The 19,682-nt window shown below is 42.6% G+C and overlaps 1 protein-coding gene and 1 non-coding gene across 3 annotated transcripts in view; one reads left to right on the forward strand and one right to left on the reverse strand.

Moving 5' to 3' along the window:
* Homer2 (homer scaffold protein 2) overlaps positions 1 to 19,682 on the reverse strand; it is an 86,667-nt gene that overhangs the window by 40,492 nt on the left and 26,493 nt on the right. The gene's annotated exons all lie outside the window — the stretch shown is intronic.
* Positions 10,595 to 10,701, forward strand: LOC127238194 (U6 spliceosomal RNA). Its single transcript, XR_007835910.1, has one exon. It is a non-coding gene; the product is annotated as a U6 spliceosomal RNA (small nuclear RNA).

Genomic DNA, 19,682 nt, shown 5'->3' on the forward strand with positions numbered 1-19,682 from the left:
AATATCTAAACTATTGTGTTAAAAATTATCCCAGGGCTGAGGCTATGGCTGGATTGATGAAGTGCTTGCCTAGCATCTGTAAGTCCTGGGATCGATTCCAAGCACTGAATAAGATAGGTATGACTGACACATGCCTGTGGTCACAGTATTTGGGCAGTGGAGGCAGGGGGATCAGAAATCCTGGGCCATCCTTTGGCTACATAGTGAATTTTAGGCCAATCAGGGATACATGAAACCCTGTCTTTAAAAAAAAAAAAAAATCATGGTAAGTAGAACAGGTTTTGAATAAAAAAATCAGAATTTTATAGTTCACAAAATGTGAGCCCTACAGCCAAAAATTGGAAAACATCCAAGTAATGATTTCTGGAAAAGCAGGTGGTGAATTGTCAAACTCATGGCGATTAATGATCTCTGGGACAGCCTAATTCAAGAGAGTGAAAAATCCTGCTGAAGGAACAGTTTGTGTTCGCCCTCTTGCTACAACACACCTGGGCACACATATTTTCATATTAGACCACAATGAAACACAACATAGATGACTCTGTTATAAAGGGCTGTGACTTGGCAACATAGTTTCTAATCTTAACCAAAGAGGATTTTTTTAAAAAGGCCTAGGGAAATCACGTTCTAAGTTTTAAATGTTGAGGGATCTTATATTCATCTACAATAATAAAAAATAAATTAGATGTTTGACTAAGTGCTCTGTTTCGATAAACTAGAATTTTCTTTGACGTTTCACCCTGATACTGTTAAGAAGTATTTACAAAGAATTGTGACTAATCAGTAGCAATGAATTCACTTGTGAGATCGTATCTTGATGCCTCCTCCCCACTTTACCTCAGAGCATGTCGGTTTATGAACTGTTGCTCTCCCGTTAATATACCAAGATGGGTTAGGTGTGGTGACACATGACTATAACCCCAGCATTGACAGCAGAGCAAGACCACCTCAAGTTGGAGACCAGTCTTGTCTCCATAGCAAGTTTCAAGCCAGCCAGAGTATATAGTAAGACTCTGCCTCAAAAAAAGATGCTTAATAAGTAAACTTAAATTAAAATTTGAAAGTGCAAATTGGTGTTTCATGGTAACTTGGAAACGCTGAGTTTACAGCAAAGAAGTAGCATGGTTCCGAAATGCAATGCAAGAAAAGGTGCCTGGCACCTGTGTTGAGAATGAACGGAAGGCACAAGCTACTAATGGGGCACTGTACAACCCCCGTTCCCCAGAATGGAGAGGTGAGTCATGAGCAATGAGAACAGGCCACCAGAACAGGTCACAACTTCAAATGGGGACATTAGGAGTATGTTGGGTTTCCAGTCCAGCAGGTAAATAAAGGAGAAGTCACCATGCATCCTAACTGATAAAAAATGACCTGAGCTTAGATCTGATGTCACTGCTGTGTCACAAAGGCCACAGCAAACCACAGCTATCTGAATATGGAGAATCACAACTTCCTAGAGCAGAACCCAGTACCATCCAAGGCAGGAAAATCTGAACTGCAGCTGATGAGTTGCTGAAGTCTCATTATGGACCAGTCTGAGGGTTAAAAGCCACAGGAAGGCTGTCAGGGTTGTATTATGGTTGGTAGTGATGTTTTGGGGCGTTGAATTGAGAAGGATGGTATTGTAATGGTTAATCTTCACAGTCAATTTGACTGGATTCGACATCTCCACAGGAGAAATGCCTCCTGAACATACCTGTGAGAAGGTCTCTATAGAGAAAACCCATCCCAAAGACTAGGGTCTCAGGCTGAATACAAAAAAGGGGGAAGCAAGCTGAGCACCCCACCCACTCTTTGCTTCCTGACTGTGGACACAATGTGGCCAGCCACTGCATGTTCTTGCTGCCTGCCACTTTGTACTGTGGTCTGCACCTTTCTCAAATTGAAAACACCAAGAAAACCTTCCTTCCTTTAGACACTTTCGTTACACTGATGAGAAAAGTAATGAATACAAGGTTTAACCATGTATTTCCAGGAGCCCCACTAAGTTCTGAATGAAGATCAAAGAAAAAACCCAATTATGCTTCTAGCAGGCAGAGAGGAAAATAACCTTCAAAAACACCAGCAGTGTTCCACCTTAACAAGGTTTGCCTCAGAAGAATCTAATGTGCTAGGAACATTGTCACAGTCTAAAGGACCCAGGAGACTAGGAATACCCAACTCCAGACCCCTCCATTATTCAGTAGCACCTGAGCAGTGGGGATGCTAGACCAACTACACTGAGAATCCATAAGGCAGTGAGGACCCTTCTCCCCAGCACACTGTACCACCACACTGCTGAAGGCTGATCTACTGAAGTTCCTCTACCTAGTACGCTGATGGGGATGGCTTCTGTAAATATGATTCTCTTACTGGTTGATGAATAAAACACTGTGTGCCAATAGAGGCAGGAAGATAGGCAGGGTTAGGAGACAAGGAGAATTCTGGGGAAGATAGGCAGAGAGGGACTGCAACGAGACGCCATGTAGCCGAGGAAGGAGTAGCAGGTCTAGACCCTTCTCCGGTAAGCCAAGACCACGTGGAAATACATAGATTAATAGAAATGGGTTAATAATTAAGACAGAGCTAGACAATAAAATGCCCTAGCCATTGTCCAACAGTTTAATATTAATATAGTCTCTGTGTGCTTATTTGGGGCTGAGGGTGGCCGGATCTGATGCGGCAAGAAACTACAGCAACAGTATGCCATGTCCATCTTTCCACAAAAAATTACATGGAAGGAATATTGAAGTACACAGATCAGGAGTTTTCAAAACCATGATTAATACAGTAAAATGGTTTAACGGGAAAAGTTTACAACAGGTTAAAAACAGATGATAGCTACTGTGAGGAGAGAGAAGGAGAGTCTAAGCAAGAATCAAGCAAGGATATGAAGATAAAGTAACACCCTGGGGCCAGCAATGGGTAGACTATCGTGTTATCTGACAACCCAATTTGATCCCCTGAATCTGAGTAAAGGTTGAAGATGAGAACCAACTCCACAGAACTGTCTTTTGACCTCCTTATGTGTGTGGGGCAAGTGGGTGCCCACGGGCACAGACCACACACAGTGGCGATGAGCACGATGACAATGATGATGGAAGAGGAGGAAGAGAAGATGATAACGACACATTGAAGGGGGCTGAGGATAGTACCTCCAAATTTAAATTTAAGGATTTGACAAAAGAAACTTTCAAAGCTGAAAAGAGTATAGAGTAAGGGACTTCCCCATACAAGAAACGAGGGAAAGCTATGAAAGGTGTAACAAGAATAACAGGACTAGAAGAAGGAAGAAATATCGGACCATGTAAGCAACGACGACAGAAAATCTCACCCAAGTTAATGTCAGACATTAAACAACAGATCCAGGGCACCAGAGAACACTAAATTAAATGCTAAATACACCGTAAGTTCTGGTTTGGTTTTCCATTGATGTGATAAACAATGAGCAAAAATAACTTTAGGGAAGGGAGGGTTTATTTAGCTTACAGTTTATGGTCTATCATTGAAGGACAGGAACAGGAGCTCAAGGCAGGAACCTGGAGCAGAAACTTCAGCAGAGACCATGGTGTGTATGTGTGTGTGTGTGTGTGGGGGGGGGGTGTGCTGCTTGTTGGCTTGTCCTTATGCCTTTCTGTTTCCTCCCTTCCTCCCACCCTCCCTTCCTCTCACCCTCCCTTTCTTCCTCTCTCCCTCCCTCTCCTTTTGTTTCTTGAGACAGGGTTCCTCTATGTAACAATCCTGGCTATCCTGGAACTCACTTTGTAGACCAGGCTGGACTGGATTCAGAGATCCTGCTGGGATGAAAAGCCTGTGCCCCAACTGCCTGGCTTTCAGCTTTCTTCTTATACAACCAAGGACCACATGCCTAGAGATGGCACTCCCCAATGAGCTGGGCTCTCCCACATCAGTCATCAATCAGTAAAATTTCCCGCAGACTTGCCCACTGATATTCTGATGGAGGCAGTTCCTCACCTGATAGTCACCTGGGAAGCAGGGAACATGTAGTTTGTGTCAGGTTGACAAAAAAAAAAAAAAAAAAAAAAAAAAACCAGTACATCATTCCAATATTAATACATTAAAACTTCACAAAATAAGAAATAAAACCCTAAAAAGAAGCTAAGTGAGGGAGGAATGACCCAACTTACCAATAAGAGAGGAAATATAAAAATGATATCTGACCTCACTTCAGACACCAAGCAAGCAAGACAAGGGTGGAGTACAGTATTTAATGTGTTGAGGGAGGAAAAAACAAAACTAAACAAAACAAAAAAACAACAACAAAATCAAAAACACAAGTCTAAAATTTCTGTACTCTGCAAAATTATACTTTGGGAGTGAAGGAGAAATAAAGAGTCTCAGCTAAAGATTGGTGGGGTTTGTTGACAACCAACCTGTCTTGCAAGAAACATTAAAGGGAGCCAGGAGAGAGGGGCAGGATGAACAGAAAGGTAGAAACAATAAGTGGAAGGTGAAATTGCACTGTCCCTTATTCTTGGATGACTTAGACAGGTGCCAGGATGTTTAGACAGGAGCATATGCAATGTGCTTTGCTGTGTGTACCAATGCACTCTTATATGTAAGTGTGACAGGAGACAATGTACCTTGCTGTGTGTCCATATACACTCTTATGTAAGAGTGACAGGAGACAGGGACAGCACAGATGAAGTGAGGAGTCATGACCACTGCATCAATGTTAGACACTTCTGTCTAGGAAGGGAACACTGTTACTTGAAAGTGGGTTTGGGCTGAGAATGTAGGTCGGTGGCAAAGCTTTTGCATTCCTCAAACCACAAAACACAAAAGAAAAATATAAAACCCAAAAAGGGGTGAGGAACAGGTGTAGCACAGGGAAGCAAATAAAAATTAACGTATCTGGTGGACATTATTCCAATTATATCACCAATCAACTTAAATTCCAATGTTTTTAAATGCATCAGTTGAAAGATCAGACTACATTAAAAAACAAACCCAAATATATGATATCAACAACAACTCTTCTTTAATTATAAAAGTTAAAAATAGATTAAAAGTGAAAATAGGGAGATACATCACACTCCTAACTCATCAATGGAATGGATGGCTGGACTAAGTCCACACAGAGCAAACCTGGAAGCACTAAACGTTATCACAGCTAAAGGGGGCCTTTCTCTTGAGGGCCACTACTCAGAGAAGGCGGGGAATGCTTGACAGGTATGTACCCCACAACAGTGGGCAAATGCATGAGACAGAACTGACAATAAAAGCAAATAAGCCTACTAGTGTTGGAGACTTCAATAAACCCCCCCCCAGGACAAATGGACAGATCCAGAAGGCAAAGACATCAGTAAGGACACAGCTGAACCTAATATCACCGTCCATCAGCTGGGAAAGATTGACAGCCACAGATTGCCTCAAGAAGAAAACAAGGTTACACATAGCCCAGCTCACAAGGAGCATTCGCCAAGACAAGACTACATTCTGGGCCATAAAGCATACTGTAACAAGTTGGAAAGAATCAAAGTCATATAACATCTGTTCTTAGAGTGGAATTAAATTAGAAATTAATTGTATAAACTGATGACAAGACCACTCCATGGTAGGGTCAACGGGAATGAATGTTTTTATTGTAGATAGGAGAGAACAGCCAGAGGCATCTGGAAGAGTCCACAGCAGAGAGAAAGAAGTACACTGAACAGGGCCAGCAGATTGGCTAGGGCTATCTGCAAATGTGGGGATGCAGAACAGGGGACAGAGAACAGAGATAAGATATCGAGAGAAGCAGGAGCAGAGTGAGGGAGGCAGGGAGAGGGGAGGAGGAGAGAGAGAGACAGAGACGAAGAGAGAATATGAATGAATATAAAAGTAACAAGGCCATAAGGAGATGGAGTAGCTGGGGGAGGGAAGCCCGAGAGCTGGAGGGAGTTTAGGGTAGGGTAGAGGAAGAGTTAAGAAGGACTAGGATGCTAGCATGGACTTTGAAATGTGTAACAGGTACTTGTGATACTGAAGGCGCCTGGAGGCCAGCCAGTGAGAGCTTTGGCCTGCTAATAGGCACAGGTAGTCATCTGTCCCTTCTTCTGGTGACAAGGGACATGACTTTCAGTAGAGGGGAACCAGCTTTGCAAGTTCCTGAGGGATGCTGGCTCTATCTAAGCACCAGAAGTCCTCCTGCAGTCCAGGTTGAGACCATTTCTGGATACCTGGACTGCCTTTTGGAGTCTGCGAAGTCAGTGTCTCATTTGGAACTGACATTAACAACAATGTACATGTAGTAATTTGCTTTTCTGTTGTGGAGTTGAAACACTTACCAAAACCATCCTGGGAAGGAAAGGATTTATTTCCTTCCATTTCCACATCACAGCCCATTATCATTGATGGAAATCAGGGCATGGACTGAAGCAGGAGAGGCAATGAAAGAATGCTGCTTACAGGCTTAATCCACGGGTGGCTCAGCCTGCTTCCTTATATAACTATGGCCCACCTGCCCAGGGGTATAAGCTGACTTAGCTAACCAGCACAGAGGTGTGGTAGTTTGGTTGGTAGCCTGCTCATCTAGCATGCAGGAGACCACGGGTCCCATGCCACACAGGGAGAAAGAGAGAGGCAGGGGGACGGAATAAATCAGTAACAAAAGGAGTTGGAAATTACAAAATCTTTGAGGTATTCAATAACAGATTTCCAAATAGTACAAGAGTCAAAAAGAAATAAACAATTTTTAAAAAAATATATAATTATATGAAAATAAAAATGTAACTTATCAGAATATCTGGGATAAAGCTAAAGCAGGAGAATTAGAAGAGAATGAAGATCAGGGTGAGATGGCTCAGGTGGTAAAGTGCTTGACTCGTAAGCATGAAGACTTGAGTTCAGATCCCCAGCACCCATGTGCAAAAGTTGAACACAGCAGCGTAGAGCCATGACTATGCACTGTGGGGACAAAGGCAGGGTGGCTCACAGGCCAGCCAGTCTAGTCAGCTTGTGAGCTCCAAGTTCAATTAGAGAACCAGTCTCAAAAACAAACCTACTCAATACTGCCAACATCGATCGCGCGCACACACACACACACACACACACACACACACACACACACACACACACACAAATTTTTCATTCATAGACAACCTATAGTCTCAGCACTAGTTAAGGCCAGCCTGGAATCTGTAAAAAGATCTGTTATAAAGAAAAAAAGACAAGACAAGAAGAATAGTTAAACAATCACCTAAGCATCCATCTTAGAAGACTGGAAAAGGAAATTAAATATAATGTAAGTATAAGAAAATAACTAATGGCAATTAGATCAGAAATCATTGACAAAGAATAAAGGCAATCAATAGAGAAAGTTGACAGGGCCAAGGCTCATTCACTCGTTCTTTGAAAGAGACCAGTTTTACCAGTAACTGTTGTCCAGGATAATTAGAAAAGAGAAAAATATCAATATCAGAAGTGAAAAGGAACACCATCACATATGCAATGGTATTAAGAAAACAGAAAAATTGTGAACTCTTTGCCCACTGATGTATATAGATTAAAATATACCAAGAAGCAGACAATATACTGATAGGATCAGTGGTGGAGACTCACTGGTGAATTCTGTTAAGTGTTTATAGAAGAAATTATACCAATTCTTTATAATCCCTTTCACAGACAGAAACAGAGGGTATGCTTGCTAGCTTATCAGAAGAGGATATCAGCCTAAAACCTACCCAGACAATACCCCTCATGAACACAAAAGGAAAATTCACCAATAAAATATTACCAAATATAATTCAACAATGTATAAAAAGACTTATACATGGCAATCAAGTGAAATACCCTAGATACATAAGGCAGGTTCACTACTTGAAAATTATTTAATGTAATCCATCACATCAATAGGATAGTGAAGGAAAATCACATCATCATATCAGTAGAGAAAAAAATGTTTGTCAAAAATCTAATGCTCATTCATGTAGAAGAAAAAAATCTTGTCAATCAACTATGACCAGGGAGGACTTTTTCATTTTGAAAAGAGACAGTTACAGAAAACTTGGCAACTAGCATAACAATTAGTGGTGAGAAACTCAAAAGTTTTATGATTTTTCTCTTTCTTTTTTTAGCACCATGCTAAAAGCCCTATCTAATGCAGTAAGACAAAAAAGTTTCCTTGCTCACAGATAGCATCATTGTCTTGTAGCAAAGGACTAGGCGAAGAGACCCTGTACTGGTTCTAATGTTGAGATGGCACCGGTACCTGCTTAGTCCTCAGAGAGACCCATTGCCTGGATCATACAGAGGACAGCATCACGGTAGGAACACACGTGAAAGGCCATGAGAAAGGAAGCTGGGCAGGGTTTGGGGAGACAGGCTTGCTCTCTTACAATTAATTTCCTCCATGTGGCATCAATCCTTTCTGATGGAGGGCCCCCAGTGACTATGTTCCCCACCAATGACCATATCATTATGTCCCACCTACTAGAAGGTTCTACCACTTCCTATATCACAACATGGGCCATATCCAAACAATAGTTTAGATATATATTCCACATTCAAGGACAAAAAGAGTCAATACTGTCAAAATGTCAGTTCCTCACAACTTTATCAACAGATTCAATGCAACCCAGTCAAGATGCCAGCAAGTTATTTTGGTGACACTGAGAAATTGAATGGATATTATTAGAGGCTGGGGTGCAGTTTAGTAATGGAGTGCCTGCCTAGCATTTAGGAGGCTCCTATTTCACCCCATCCCACGAGAGAAGAGGGCAGAGGGAAGAAGGAATGGGGGGGGGAGAGTTTGTGTGACTTATAACAGGGTAATCAAGACCATGTAAAACTTGAAAAACAGATAGATGATAGACAGAATAGATAGATGGATGAATAGATGGCTAGATAAATAGATGATAGACAGACAGATGAGAACATCAGAATACAGAATCCCAGAAGTCACCCCACATAAATATCAACAGATCTTTGGCAGGGAGTGAAAGGCATTAAGATGGTACAAAGAATCTTTTCAACAAATGGTACTAGAACAACTGGACATTTGGATGTGGAAAATAACACCAGTCACAAAAATGGGCTAAAAGCAATCACAGACTTAGATATAAAATGGTAACTGTAAAACCCCCTAGATTAGTACAACATAGAAGAAAATGTAGATAGCTATAGATACGGTGATGACTGTGCAAAACACCAAAGCCACAGCTTATGAAAGAAATAACTGATGAGCTGGGTTTCATTAAAATTTAAAACTTTTAGCCAGATATGGTGGCACATGTCTGTAATTTTAATACGGAGGGCTGGGGCAGGACAGTCATGAATTCAAAGCCCATACTACAGAAAGACCTTTAAATTTTCAGACTTTTGCTACATGAAAAACTGGGCCTAGCAAAATGAAAAGACAATGAGAAAATACTTTCCAAAAGGAACATGTGAGAAGGGACTGTTACCAAAAAATATAAAGAAAATGCTGAGAATTCAATTGTAAGAATACATGTAACCCAACTTGCAGTGCCCACGTGGCCAGAGTACCGAGCTTGGCGGAGGGTGTCGGGATTGAAACACTTAACCACCACAAGAAGTGAGGAGGAGGAAGGAAGCTGCTGCCCTTTATTACAGAGAGTAATGGGCTTATATACCCAAGCCAGGGGATGGGCTAAGCATAGGAGGAAGTCATGCACCACCCACACCTGGTGTTAAGGCACAGGCACTGCACACGGGAAAGTTATGAGAACCTTGTTTGATCAACCTTGAGAGTACGGGAGTTCTACAGCTGGGTGGGGAGGAAGAGAGCTGTAAGGGAAAAGTACTTAAATTCCCCCAACAGTTCCTCGCTTTTTATTTTTTTAAATGAAGTGATCCCTGTCTTAGGTCACCTGGGGAACAAATACCTTACCCGTCATGGGGGAAATGCTCTCATTCCCTGTCTTAGGCAGCATTGATCCCGCTAGGAGTTGCCTGTCATTGGTTATTGCTTCTCCAGCATCTGTAGCCACACTTAGGCTGATTCAGGTTATATTGCCAAGGCCTTGAGTGCCTGTCGGGTGACACTTGCCTGTCTATAGTACTGGATGTGGAAATCCAGATGCAGGCACTGATACCCAGAACCCCGAGTAGGGATAACGTAATAGACCCCGACCAATGCTGTACCAATTCCCCAACGTGGACATGCAATTTCACCAATCACTAGTTTTTACAGGATCCACATGAGTGTTAATCATCTTAATAGCGTAGCTCAACTGGGTAGTGAAATTGACAAAGGTAACATTCCATCAGAAGCATTAACAACATTTCCAGGACTCACACAAACAGAATGGTAGTAAGACAAATTGTTGATGAATCTCTAAAACCCCCTTTTTAGTCACTTTTCTCTGTAAACAATATTTGGGAATTTGGGCGTCGTTTTTTCTGAACTGCTTCCTGCTGGTAAGGGGTACTGTCATGGGAGATCCTAAGAAGACGCAGAAATCCTGGCTGTAGTCTGCAACTCAGGAGTCCCAGGACAGACTGAACATCACAGCATGACCCTCACAAACCTAACATTAGGTAATGTTCGGGGACACATCAGGGAGAAGGACATATAATTGATGCATCTCAGGCCATTCTGTTCTGCATAACAAAATATCATACACTGAACAATTTTAACAAACATAAAACTGTGCTCACTTCAGCAGCACATATACTAAAAATTGGAACAATACAGAGAGGATTAGCCTGGCTCCTGTGCAAGAATAGCAGCGAATTTGGGAAGTGTTCCATGTATTTAAATGCAAAAAAAAAAAAAAAAAAAACCCTTAGAAAATTATTTCTCACAGCTTTAAAGGTCAGGGAAGCCAAGGTCCAAGGCAGGTTTATTGTCTGGTGAGGGTCCAATATCTGACTCCAGGGTACACTGAATGCCAATGGAAGAAGACAGCAGGGGTAGATTCCCTCTCAGGAGCCCTTTTACAATGGTTCCTAATCCCACATGAAGGCACAGCCTTCATGACTTCATATCTGAAAGCCAAACCCCACCCCAAAAACTGCTGCATTAGGGTAAAATTTCAACAAGACATAAATATTCACATCATAGCAGCCAACAAATAAGCCTACAAAAGGGCAGTCAACATCATATGTCATCAGATAATTGCAAATAAAAACATGGTACTCCATGACACACTTATTAGGGTAGGTAGCCCAAATCCCAAACACCAGTAACATCAAATCTGGCAAGGATGTGGACCACCCAAAACCATTGCCCACTGCTGGTAAAAGTGTAGATAATCTGAAAAACAGCTTTGTTGAGCATTCTTTTAGTCTGAGCCACTAACCATACTTTTTGGTACCTACCCAAATAGGTGGAAAACCAGCCATAATTAACTTGAATGTGAATATTTATTGCAGTTCCATTTATAATTATCAAGACATGGCAGCAACTAAGATAACCTTCATAGTAAGCAGAGGAATAAGCTGTGGGTACAACTAGAATGAGTAAGTGAAGAACAAACATGAAAAGACATGGAGCCAATTTGGACAAGCTATAGACTGTACCACTGTAACTATTCAAGTCTATAAAAAGCAAACCGTAGAGTTCTACAGAGACCTTCTAAAAAGATCAGTGACTGTCAGTGTGCAGGAGGAGACAGGAATGATGAGGCAGGAGCCAGGATCTTCAAGGCAGTGAAACTATTGGGTATGATTCTGCAATAACAGTGGATTCCTGCCATTCCTCATTTACCCACACCCACAGATGCATCTCTAGGACTGAGCATGTGCACTGCAGACGTGGAGCAACAATGACGTGCCAGTGTAGCCTCGATGGCTGTCCCAAATGCACACTGTGGCACAGGAAGCTGGCGTGTGCATGCTGCTTGTTTTTCTTACTGCTATGACAAAATACTTGACAAAAGCAACTTAGGAATAGAAGGATTTATGTTGGCTCATGGTGTGAGGATATGGTCCATCATGGCAGGGAAGACATGGCTACCACCAGCATTGGGTGGGTTTTCCCTTCTCAGTTAAGTTCTCAGGACATACCTTAACATACACGCCAAGCGTTCAAAGTTACTCTGATGACAATAGAGATTAAACTGATGGTAACATGAGAAATCTCTGGAGTTTTTTTGTTCCAGTCCTTTTTTTTTTTCTTTTAGCTTTTTTCTTTGTTGTTGTTTGTTTTTGTTGTTTGCTCAGTTTTGCTGAGAAAAATAAATGCTAATGCTTAGATGATGACAGTCCCCAAGAAGCCTGTGTGTTAAAGGTTTGTTCACACCCAGGTGGTGCTTTTGGGAAATAGAACTTCTAGAAGATGGGGCCTAGGAAGTCTTTAGCCCACTCCACAAGATATAATCTATGTCTGGTATCAATAACTGAAACCAAAACTTGTAGCTGGCTAGGACACAGGTCCTGAGAGAAAACCTAGTACTATAACTCTGTTAAATGGACACAGTAAAAAACTGCCCCCTAAGTCATTATCTCTTACCCACAGATTAGAGCATATCTCAACCCTTATCAGGGAAGGCTCTTTTTGCAGTAAATGGTGATTAATACAGAGACCCATAATGAGTAAGCATGAAGAGAATAATAGTGTGAAACACACAGCTCTAAATGAGACAGCTATATCATGTTCCCTCTACATAAGTATATGAAACTATAACAGAAAAGGGGGTAGAAAGATTGTAAGAGTCAGAGGGAGTAGATGCCTGCAGGAAAGCAGCATTTGCAGGACAGGTCAGTGCACATGACTCACAGTGGCTACAGTTAAATACACAAGACTATCTATCACATGACCCAGACAAAACCCCACCATGGATGGAAGGAGGTGGCTCGTGAAGTCCCATCCTTATAAGGAGATTTGGCACTAGATGGCTGCTGGAAGGATGACAGTAAGTTTTCTTTGGGGTAACTGATGCTCCAGTAGATGGTACAACACCCATGCACATTCAGGTAGCACTAAATGGAGTCTGTGAGTACCGGGGCAGGGGGCTACCTATGAAAACAAAACAAATAGCTTGTATACTTGCATGAAATTATCAAAGGATATATAAAATCAAATTTAAAAATAAGAGAAGATTAGCTATGACCATGTATATAGAAATGCCCTTTTGGTATGAAGGGCAACCTGCTAAAGGAATATTGTAATATGTCAATCACAGCCAGAAGATGCTACAGCAATGAATACCTTTTTCCCTTGGACAGTTGAACCTGCCCAAAGAACCTGTAATCGCCTCTCTCCCTATGATCATCACAAGTTAAACAAAGACATCTTCAAAAGGAATAATGGTGTGCTTTCATGACAATTTTTCCTAAGTTTAAAAATGCAGAATTCTGGGCCTTTTTTCTTTGACTGGCAAATTGGCAGGACTAGTTTTAGCTGTTTAAATGAGTTCTCTGTACCTGTTAGGTACAGAGTACAGTCTAGTTCCAGTTCTAGAAGGCATCCCTTCAGGGAGTGACTACCACCCTGACTTCCAGCGGGTGGGGGGTGCGGGATATGCTATTTTTGTTTTTCAAGGAATCACACTTTTTTAAAATTAGAACGTATGGTGTGAAGAGGCTGGCAACTCACCAAGTCAATTACAAAAAGTGTAAAACACAAAAGCAAAGGTGCAGACATGCCTCAAGAATGCTTATGATGGTTTTATTTCTCCTACTGCTTGATCTCTCTGGCAAGTGCTTATTTTATGTGTGTGCGCTCCAATAAAGCTTTATTCACGAAATGAATGGCAAGAATAGAGTTGGCACATTTGGTAGATTAAAAATACAGAATTTCTGGCTACATCTATATTTTAGATAAACAATGAATATTTTTAAACTTTTTATTGAGGTATAATTTGGATGCCATTAAATCATACACTCTTGAATTACAGACTACGGTGGCTTTCAGAGCAACTCTGAGCCCATCTTCATAAGCAGTCCTTCTGTCTGCTCTGCTATCTGGCTATGAAACTGTCTACTGTGGACATTTGTATAAATGGTGTGAAGTAGATTACAGTGGGAACTGTCGTGTTCTGGTAGAGCTCACTGAGAAGCTGGTTCTGCATTATGTGGTCCTCTCCCCCTGCCAGTGCTTTTCAGATCCATGCATATTTGTCTCAAAGTGTCTTCCAAGGCTCCTTGTCTGGGGACAGGCTGCCAAACCCCCAATTCTATGATAAGGCAGGTGAGGGTAGCAGGAGAGAACAGCAAAATAGCCCAAGAGTAGAAACACCATGTCCTGAGAACAGCTAGAAGGTAAAGCATTTCCAACAGATGTTGCTATTGTCTTTCCCATGATACAAAAATGCCTGCAGTGGGAAGGAGTCTGGCCAGGTAAACTCGTTCCAGGAGAGAAAGCTCATCTGGGGATTTTAGCTGACTGCCTCTGCTCCCCTGCTAGTTTCTGCTGAATACTTTAAAGCTCTCACTTTGGTGGTGTTGCCCAAGTCTGCTGCTGTTTGTTCCTTTATTTGGAAGCCCCACACAAGGAGACAACTGTTTTTTCCTGGGACCCTATCAGGAACTCTGACTGCCTCTGGGACTTCCCCAGGACATTTCTGCTGAATGTTCTGAGCACACAATTAGATGCTTTTTCTCCCATCATCTAACTCTCTCTTGCTAGTCATTATTTTACTATGGATTACTATATACCTAATAAACTCACTCATTCGAAAATCAAAGAAAATCGCTCTCTGAATTACACAGAAAAAAATGGATACCATATATCACATGGCTCTATGTTTTGTTTCTTGGAGTCCCCCCCCCCAGCCTATTTTCAAAGCTCATCAATAATATAGTATTTATTAGTACTTTGTTCTCTAAAAATGTGTGTGTGTGTGTGTAGGTGCCTACAGATGTTAGAGGTATTAGATTTGCCTGGAGCTGAAGTTGCAGATGGTTGGGAGTCAGTGTACATGGAAGCTGGGAACCCAACCTGGGCCCTCTAAGAGCAGCAGGCATCTTAACTGCTGAGCCCTTTCTCTAACCAAAGCACTCCATTCTTCTTATGGTTGGATAATATTCCCTGGTATGGGTGCACTATACTTTGCTCATGCCTTCTTCAGCAGATAGATATGTGGGCTGTTATAAATAATGGTGCTATAAATATTCATGAACAAGGTTTATATGGACAAATCCTTTCTTGGCTCTGGGATACATATCTAGGAGTGGAAGTGGTGGGCGATTTAGTAACTCTGTGCCTAACTTTCGGAAGCATCGTTGTCTTCCCACCAGCAACATATTAGGATTCCAACTCGTCCACCTTCCTGTCAACACTTGTTATTGTCAGTCTTCCACACGCACTCAGCCCTCCTGCTGTGTGTGGGTGAGAAAAGGATACTGAGCACACCTCTGAGGGAAGCCACGTGCCCTATCCGAGGGCAATCTGCAGCCCTATCCGAGGGCAATCTGCAGCCCAACCAGGCAGTTAAAATGTGTCCATTCTGCATCCTCGCTGTCACTCTTGGGCAGCTCCAGAAGAAGGAGTGAGCTTACCTAATACTGGGCTGTGCACGGCAGGGTCTCTTATTAACAGAAGAAAGGATTTTAACACCTTGAAAAATATTGAAAATTCAAAGAGAACTGGGGATGGAGAGGACAGAAGGGGGTCAGGAATTAGCGTAATAAATGCTTTACCATGCAGTGCAGCCTTGGAAGACATGCTTGCAGGTGCCACCCTTCTAGGGACTGCATTCTCTGCACGTGAGGCTTGGCCCCTGTGGAGGGGTGACCATAAAAGCCTGAGTGCCCAGAGCAACCTCCACTTTTCTTACTTTGCATACAGATGGTTTTCAAGAAGGCCTAAGCTGTGTGGAAAAGCAAGCTTCAGATCCTGGGGAGCTTCCATAGTGCAGGGTGCACCTCTCACAGGATGCCCACAGCAACAGCTCTCTCCAGCCCTTATGTTTACCACATCTCACTTCTGTTATCTCATCCTAACAGTAATGATGTCAGCTCACTGCCCTTAAACAACCAAAGGCGGTGCTCAGGAAGGGCCCAGCACACAGTCAGTCTTTGCTCCCTTAGGAGGCTTTCCTGCTGCAGATCCTCCAAAAGCCCTGAACTCCCCCCAGGGCAGTCTCTCTATCTGTCTGACTGTGAACGCCCTCCCAGGTCATATCTTCCCAGGACAAACATGTCCAAATTGGGTGCTTAAAGCCATGGAAAACAGTTTGTACAGAAATGCATGTGGTCCTACAATCCTGCTTCTAATACAGACCCACAAATCAGAAAGCAGAGATGCAAAAATTTATACAAAGTGGCACTATGCACAATAGCCAAGAGGATGAAGTGACCCAACTGGCCAGCATGAGGTAAATAGATAAGTAAAAGCATGGTATGCATGCTCTTTAAAAATGAACATCTGATATAGTCTATAAACATGGGGAAAACTTACAAAGACTGTGTTAAGTGATACAAACCAGCCATAAAAGGATTAATATTGCGAGTTCAGTTATATGAGGCAATTTCCCAAATTCACAGACAGAGAGAGTAGTGATTACTGGGTTGGGTGGTGGTAAGGTAATTGCTTAATAGGCACAAGTTTCTCCTTGGGATAAGAAGTTCTGGGATTGAAAGTGGTGACAGCCATGCTGTGAAGGTATTGAATGCCACTGACATGGACTGGAAAATGACTAAACGGTAACCTTACACTGTGCATATTTACTAGAACAAAGTGCTGGATGGTCCCTGACTCCTGATGAGGTTGGGGATGGGATGAGTCCTCAGGAGGAGGGCAAGCGGGGGAAGAGTGACCTTGAACAGCTCATTACTGCCACAGGAAGACTGGATGGTTAACAGTGAAAAGGAGCCAAGCCAGAACACGGAACAATGCAAGCACATTCTGGGAGTTGGGGAAGCCCAGTTTTTGAGAGGGAATGGTCTGCATGGTGAGAGGACTTAGGGGAGCTAGGAGGGGTGGGGACTGGAGAGTTCTCAAGAAACAAAACTGGCTACAAGCCCTTGACAGTAAGTCACATATGCTCAGGCTCCCAGGAAGTGGCTCAGGGGTGGAGTGCTTGCCTGGGTTCCACTCCCCAGACTGAAAAGAATTACACCTCAGGAAAAAAGAAATGTGAGGTAAGATAATGAGGTCCTTTTTAGCATCAAATTGCAGAAGTTGAAAAGAAACAAAATTACCAGACGCTCTGCAGCTGATAGTTGGAGTCGCACAGCAGTGTGAATGTAGGCAGTGCTCCAAGCTGTACCCTCCAAGCCCTCCAAGCTAAAATGGTTCTGTGCTGGGTACATTTTACCACAATTAAAAAAAAAAAAAAAAAAGATTGGAAAACCCTGCTGTGTGCTCGGCTCCTTTCCCCTCCACTGCCGATTAAGGGCTATACGACAGGTCTTTATAGGAGTCTGTTGTCACATGTCAAAAACCTTAAAGCTATGTGCTCCCAAACCAAGCAGCCCTATCTCTGAGGGTCTGTTTAATGGCAATAAAGAAGGACGCTGTGGAGCTCTCCTGCAAAATGCATCCCATGGAAGAGCAGCACATGAAAAACAGAACTGGACACTACAGAGAACCCTAGCAGGTCAGAGTGCAGAGTTAAGAGTTCGGTTCCCAGCACACACAGCGGCTCACAGCTGAATCCCAGCAGGGCATACAAAACACAAGTGGTCACACCCCCACACTCACACCCACCAAAGTAAAATGAAAAAGGTAAATCTTTAAAATCAAGAATATGTGACTGCACACCTCTAATCCCAGTACTCGGGAGGCAGAGGCAGGTGGATCTCAGTGAACTCAAGACCAGCCTGATCTACAAGACCAAGTTCCAGGACAGGCTCCAAAGCTACACAGAGAAACCCTGTCTCAAAACAAACAAACAAACATGACAAAACAAAACAAGAATAAGTGAAAATAAATCCCAAATAACCAATATACCTTGGGAAATGGCTAAAATGCATGCTAATGAAAAAAAGTTCACCTTCTAGAATGATGGTGGATTCTAATGAATATTTTCCCTACAAGGAAACTCGATCTTTTCACTTGCACCCATTATGGGGCTTGTTTAATTTCAGCTTTGCTTTTAGTTTTTTCTTTTTAAATACAAAGTCTCATAAAGCTCGGCTGGTCTTGAACTCTGATCCTCCTGCTTACACCTCCTAAGTACTGAGGTTACAGGCTTATGTTTTATTATCCACTTATAAAATAAGGAGGCTACCAACTAACTACTGCTGAGTCTAAGACTAGATGTACCCCTCTCTGTCCCTTCCCCTTTGTGTGTGTGTGTGTGTGTGTGTGTGTGTGTGTGTTTGCATATGTGGGGACACATGTGAATATGCGTGCATGTGTGCCTTTCTGTAGAGGTCTGAAGTTGACGTTGGTTATCTTCCTTGATGTCTCTCTTTTTTCTTTTTCTTTTTTTTCCTTTTCTTTTTTTTTTTTTTTTTTTCTTTTCTTTTCTTTTTTTTTTTCTTGTGACATGGTCTCTCAATTGAACTCAGGGATCAACAGCTACTCTAGCTAGCCATCTTGCCCTGGGGAATCCCGTGACTGTTTGAAAATGTTGGGATTATAGGCACCTGGTATGCCTGCTCAGTTTTTATAAGGGCTCTTGGGGTCTGAACTTTGGTTCTCACAGTGTTATGTCAAGTGCTTTATCCACTGAGCCATGTTCCCAGTCCTCTGGACCTTCCCCACCAGACCTTGAAGGATTTGATATCACTTGATATTATTGCCTCTAAGAACTAAAACCACACACACACACACACACACACACACACACACCAGAACTCAGAGGTTCCAGAATTCCAACAATAACCAGTCATTTGGACGCAGATTATGAAGTGAAAAGGGTAGGTTACAAAATAGTATTACTTTATGCCAATCCTCATAAGTACGTTTAACATATAAACAAATACTTAAGCTATCACTGTAAAGGAACTGAGACAGTAATTACCTTTGCTTGAGAATGCAGGCTGCTCACAACTGCCCATGTGAGCACCTGTGTGCATACTGAATGCTGTCCACAGAACTGGGGTTCTCCCTGAAAAGGCCAAGACTCAGTTTGTTGAATGCAGGCAAGGTCCAGACAAGGAACTTTGATGCAATGTAAAAACCGTGTCCAGATAAGAAAGCGGCATATCTCTTGCTTCCCAAGCTAAAGACAAAGTACAGAACCATCTGGACCAAAGACAGCAGGAGTGAGCACAGACAGTAAGAGTGGTAGAAGGAAACACTCTAAAGAACTGTAGGTGGCAGGAGTTGGACAGGAATTTAGCACCCAAGGGCTGGGTCCCCAAGAGTGCAGGCACTGTGGTCAGTAGGCTCAAACCACATACCATGCTGGAAAGAGCCAGGGTCTGTGTGTTTAGTTCTCATCTGTTTAGTTTCTAGCTCACAGGGAATGTATTGGTTTCCAACTTACTGACCAAGAAGTAGCCACTTATCACCCATCCTCCCCCTCGGGGTCCCATTATTGAAAGGCTTTGTTCTTTCAGGCAATATTATAAAAGAGAATTTACTTTCACAGTTTTTGGTCCAAGTCACATGTGACTGGCAAATAGCTTGCTAATCTGCAGCAATCCTCCAATGCGGCCTCAAGAATGCAGGTGTTCTGGTTCCAGCTCAAGCTGCCTGGAAGCAGAACAGCTGCCTTTTGTCTGCTGCAAAGAGTGGAGTCCTGTGGGCACCTGTCCCCTCTCCCCGGCTCCTGGGTGAGGGCTTCCCAAACCGCCAACGTTTCCCTTCACACCCAAGGACACAGGGCAGGGCATTAAAGGCATGGGCAGAAATGTGAAGCAAGGCAGATCTGCTCTTGGGGACAGTAACAAGTTCTAGG

This window comes from Phodopus roborovskii, unplaced genomic scaffold, assembly GCF_943737965.1.
Source record: "Phodopus roborovskii unplaced genomic scaffold, PHOROB, whole genome shotgun sequence".
Taxonomy (NCBI): Eukaryota; Metazoa; Chordata; class Mammalia; order Rodentia; family Cricetidae; genus Phodopus; species Phodopus roborovskii.